Source organism: Phascolarctos cinereus, unplaced genomic scaffold (assembly GCF_003287225.1).
Source record: "Phascolarctos cinereus isolate Bilbo 61053 unplaced genomic scaffold, phaCin_HiC Scaffold_5;HRSCAF=322, whole genome shotgun sequence".
Lineage (NCBI taxonomy): Eukaryota > Metazoa > Chordata > Mammalia > Diprotodontia > Phascolarctidae > Phascolarctos > Phascolarctos cinereus.
In genome coordinates this window covers 139,016,866-139,022,659 of record NW_027555958.1, presented here as the reverse complement: position 1 = coordinate 139,022,659, position 5,794 = coordinate 139,016,866, and the positions used below count along the sequence as shown (strand labels likewise).

At 36.6% G+C, this 5,794-nt stretch overlaps 1 pseudogene; it reads right to left on the bottom strand.

Moving 5' to 3' along the window:
* Window positions 1-3,705: 3,705 nt before the first annotated feature.
* On the bottom strand, window positions 3,706-4,333 carry LOC110197620 (lysM and putative peptidoglycan-binding domain-containing protein 2 pseudogene; annotated as a pseudogene).
* Between the last annotated feature and the right edge of the window lie 1,461 nt (window positions 4,334-5,794).

Sequence of the window (5,794 nt, the reverse complement as noted above, 5' to 3'; positions counted from 1 at the left end):
TTGAAACAGACCAGCAGTTTAAAAGGACTTTGTTAAGCTTGATAACACTGAATAGAAGGCTCACAGGATGTGGATCATTAAGTCTATGTCATATAAGAAATAATTAATGGAACTGGAGATGTTAAGTTGTAAGAAAAAAGATTCAAAAGGGACATGATACATATCATCATCAAGCATCTGAAATTCTGGCATTTGCAAGAGGAATAGAATTTCCTTTGTCTCTAAGGGCAGGACTGAAAGCATTTAGTAGAAGATGAAAATGAGCAAATATATCAAGAAAAATTTCCAGGGACAACCAAGGTGGTGGAGAAAAGGCATGGACTTGCTTGAGCTCTCTTCCCAACTCCTCCAAGTAACTTTAAATAATGTCTTAAAAATTCTCAAGTGACAGAATCAACAAAAGAATGGGTTGAAATAATTTCCTTAGTCCAAGACTACTTAGAGGATTGGCAAGGAAGGTGTGTTACACTGGGGTGAGAGAAGAGCACAGTCCAGGACAAGTCATGCCCCAGCAAGCCAGCTGTAGGCCTTGTGGATGACTGAATCTCAGCCCATGGAAGAGCTCAAAAAGGACTTTAAAACTTAAATATGAGAGGTAGAGGAAAAATTGGAAAGAGAAATGAGAGAGAGGCAAGAAAATAATGAAAAAAAGGTCAACAAGCTTGGTAAAGGAGGCACAAAAATCCAATGAAGACAAGAATGCCTTGAGAAGCAGAATTCAACAAATGGAAAAGGAGGTACAAAAGTTCATTGAAGAAAATAACTCCTTAAGAAGCAAAATTGGGCAAATAGAAAAAGTAGTACAAAAATTCACTAAAAAAAAAAACTCTTTAAAAAGTAGAATTGTTCAAATGGAAAAGGAGGTACAAAAGTTCATTGAAGAAAATATTTCCTTAAAAATTAGAAATGGGCAAGTAGAAGCTAATGACTTTATGAGATATCAAGAAACAATAAAACAAAATCAAAAGAAGGAAAAAAGAAAATGTAAAACATCTCATTGGAAAAAAAAACTGAACTGGAAAATAGATCAAAGAGAGATATTTTAAGAATTATTGGACTACTTGAAAGCCATGATCACAAAAAGAACCTAGACAACATCTTTAAAGAAATTATCAAGGAAAACTGCCCTGATATTCTAAACCAGAGGGTAAAATAAAAGTTGGAAGAATCACCTGATTATATCCTGAAAGAGATCTCAAAATGAAAACTTCCAGGAATATTGTAGCCAAATCCAGATTTCCCAGGTCAATGAGAAAATATTTCAAATAGCTAGAAAGGAACAATTCAAATATTGTGGAGCCATAATCAGGATAACAAAAAATTTAGCAGTTTCAATATTAAAGAATGGGAGGGGTTGGGATATGATATTCCAGAGGGCAAAAGAGCTACAATTATAACTAAGAATCACTTACCCAGCAAAACTGAGTGTAATCCTTTGGGAGGGAAATGAATATTTAATGAAATAGAGGACTTCTAAGCATTCCTGATGAAAAGACCAGAGCTGAATGGAAAATTTGACTTTCAAATACCAGACTCAAGAGAAGCATAAAAAGGTAAACAGGAAAGAGAAATCGTCATGGACTCAATAAGGTTAAACTGTTCACATTCCTACATGGGAAAATGGTACTTGTAACTCCTAAAATCTTTCTCATAATTACAGCAATTAGTAGCATATATAGGCAGAGGGCATGGATGTGAGTTGAATATGATTGGATAATTATCTAAAAAAATGAAATTAAGTGGTGAGAAAGTAGAATCCACTGGAAGAAGGAAAAAGAAAGAGGTAGAAAGGGGTAAATGATCTGACATTAAAAAGCTTTCACAAGGGAAGGGAAAATAGGGTATGAAGTACATGAACTTTACTGTCACTGGAATTGCCTCAAAGAGGGCATGTCATACACACTCCTTTGGGTATAAAAATGTATTTTACCCTACAATAAAGTAGGGGGAAGGGGATAAAAGAAGGGAGATGATAGAAAAGAAGGCAGATTAGAGGAGGTAGAAGTCAGAAACAAAACATTTTTGAGAATAGTTAGGGTGAAAGGACAGAGAGAGTAGGAGAAACTGGGGGAAAATAGGATGGAGAGAAATACATAGTTTAGAACCACAACCATGAAAAAGTTTTTACAGCAAGTTTCTCCAATAAAAATCTCATTTCTCAAATATGTAGAAAATTCAAATTTATAGAAATAGATCCTTTCCTCACTTGATAAATGGTCAAAGTATATGAACAGGCATTTTTCAGATAAAGTATTCTAAGCCATCATATGAAAAAAATGTTCTAAATCTAAAATGTCATGTGAAAAATGTTCTAAATCACTATTAATTAGAAAAATGCAAATTAAAACAATTCTGATCTACCACCTCAAGTCTATCAGACAATCTAATATGACAGAAATGGAAAGTGCCAAATACTGGAGTAGATATGGGAAAACTGAGACCCTAATGCACTGTTGGTGAATTTTTATACTGATTCAATCATTCGGTAGACCAATTGGAACTATTCCCAAAGGACTACAAAACTCTGCATACTTTTTGACCAAGCAATACTACTACTAAGTCTCTATTCCAAAGAGAGAAAACAAAAATGACCTATATGTACATTTGTACATGTGTATGTATGTATGCATGTATGTATGTATTAGCTCTTTTAAAAGAATTGGAAATTGAGGGGGTGTTCATCTATTGGGGAATGGCTGAACAACTTCTTGCATATGATTGTAATGGAATACCATTGTGCTGTGAGAAATGACTAGTAGGATGCTCTCAGAAAAATCTGGAAGGACTTACATGAATTGATGCAAAGTGAAATTAAAGAAGCAGGAGAACATTGTATACAGTAACAGCAATATTGTATCAGCTGTGAATGACTTAGCTACTCTCAGCAATACAATGATCCAAGACAATTCTGAAGGACTTATGATGACAAATGTTATCCATCTCCAGTGATAGAACTGATGGAGTCAGAATGCAGATCAAAGCATACTTTTTCTCTACTTTTTTTTACTTTACTTTTTCTTTCTCTTTTACTTTTTACCTTTTTTCTTTTTTCTCTGTTTTCTTTCACAACACGAATAACTTGGAAATGTTTTGTGTGATGCACATACATAACCTATATAAAATGGCTTGCTTTTTTAAGGAGTGGGGGAGAAAAGAAAAGGAGGGAGAGAATTAGGAATTCATTTTTTTAAGTAGGTAAACATAGTTTATTTTATCATTCAGACTTTTTCAGTTTATTTTTCAAAATAGATGAATAAATTTGTTTCTTCATAATAATACAGCATATGTAATATATACCTAAATATATGTATCTATGTATCTATTTATCTATATCTATATATTTCAGTCTCACTAAAAGGGTGATTACTCTATTAGATTTTCCAAAGATTAATTACATTTTTTACCTTGACTTTTTAAATCGGGAAGTCTTTAATACTTTATTTTAAGTATTTACAAAAGCCAGCCTAAAGATCAAGCCATCCTATGAAAGAGTGAGCTCAGGGATATAAGTTTATTTATCACGCCATAATGAGGATATCAAGTTATAGGAGGCAGAAAAGGACAAATGATTTCAGTGCCATTACAGTCACGAAATTACCAGTGCATGACTTTAAGAAATCTGCAATGGGAATCCAAAAGATAGCCTTCTGAATCTTCAGTTGTCCTCTTTAAAAATCCAATGTTTCTTCTTAAAAGTCTGGTCTATTAATCATTTAACTGGTAGAAGGATGTTGCATAGGGATTATCATCATCTCTGCTATCTTTTAGTTTTCTTGCTGCCTGTGTTGACAACTTGAACTACAAATCTAGTCTTTGTAGAAAATCTTTGGCAGACATTTCTTCAGACTGAGTGGATTGGATATCAGAGTCCTGAGGAGCAGGAGAGAATTCCTCTTCTTGGGCTTCCACTATCTCTTCTTCCTGAGAAAGATGGCATTTTCAGGAGACTCTAGCGAATTAAGTCCATGGAATAAAAGTTTTTCTGATACAATAGGGATATTCAGAATTTTCTTCAGAAAAATGCAATCATTGGTAAACAGTTTATTGGCCCTTTTTACTTGCTTCATCGTGACTGCGTACTTCAGTGCGATGCACTGCAGTGTGTTCCCAGCGCACACCCAGATGACAGTTGCTAGGGGCACCCGCACGCCGGCAGTGCTGCAGTACGAGAGGGTCTTGATGTGAGCCAGGCTCAGTGACAGCTCGGCCTCCTCGACTTCAAGCCCGAGTAAGAGCATGGCGGAGGCAGCGAGGGTGCCGGAGACAGGGCCGGCTGCCTGGCCGCGCGAAGGTCATCTTCCCGCAGGGGCAGTGCGAACGAGAAGTCCGCCATGGCTCCAGCCGAGGCCGGGGCCGCCTACTCGGGATCCTCGCTCAGTTAAGGGGCGGCTCCTCGTGCCCTCCTCTTCACGGGTACCACTGGCTGAAGTGACCTTATCCAAGACTCAGCGAAGGTATGGTCGAGACATCTGAGGCTCTCCTCAGCGGCTCCCGCACTGGAACTTAAAAATTTTACAAAAACAAAGGTGCTGCCTTCTATCCTAAGTCATTTGTGATCCTCTAGAAGTATATAAGGTCCTTAGGAGAAGAGACACTTCCTTCCTATTTTATTTATATCCGCAGAAACCAATACTTTGGAATATAGAATAAATGCATCAGAGTCCTTAGCTCTCAAGGAGTTTATATTTTAATGAGAGAGTACAACACATATAAGACCTTTGGAAAGTGGAGGGAACGGTAGTGGAAATACAGCAAGTGGGGGGAAGAGGGTTTGGGAGACAGTCCAGTTTACAATGAGTTTAAGTATTCCTGGAGTTCTCCCTAACAGGGTTGTCTCAGGGAGGTAGTGACCAATTAAGAGCAAATGGTACCAGCACTGAAATATTTCAAAATTTATTATTTATTAGCTTTTTTTTAAATTTTGAGTTCTAAATTCTCTCTCTCCCTCCCTCTCCCTCCCCTACCTATTGAGAAGGCAAGCAATATGATACCAATTACACATGTAAATCACAGTATGGAAATTTTCTAAGGCAGAGTGGTGGCAGGAGAGGAGGGGAAGGAATCTAGAGAGCATCCAGGTGAGAATAAGGAAAACCATAGTTTTAGTCCTTCTTAAAATGGTGGTCAGCAAATGAGAGAGTTTAGAGTTTAACTTCTAGGTCCCTTCGAGCTCTATACCTATGTTCCTACAACATTTAAATGGCTAAGGAAATCAGAGACTCAGGAGGCAGGATTTCTATACTCTTTTTCCATGGGAAAGCACCCATTCTGGGATGAGGAAAAAAAATGCCCTTTTGTAACATGGGTTATGATTTTTCAAGCAGAGAATCCAAGAAAGTCCATAATTGTTTATTGCTGTCTAGGATAGGATATATAAACATACACACACCATATAGCTATAGATATACATACATACAGATAGACATATCTATTAATTTATCTCTATATCTACCTATACCTATATCTATCTATTTATATCTGTATCTTTATCTATCTAATAAAAAACACAAGCATCAGGCTAGTAGCTATGAAGACAGCTTGAGATCAGATCAAATATATAGTGTAGGAGTTAAGAATAGTGGTGAGATAACCAGAAAACAGAAGATTTACAATACAAACCATTATCTACAAGGCTGTCCCATATGCAGGCGATAGATAGCAACCTAAGAGCAGTCTTGCAAATGGTCCAGCTAGAATACAATTTCTCATAAGCTGCCACCACTGACACAATTAATTAGTCTTGAGCTGTATCAACCTATTTGAGTGATATATCCAATATTTAGAATAAGATCCA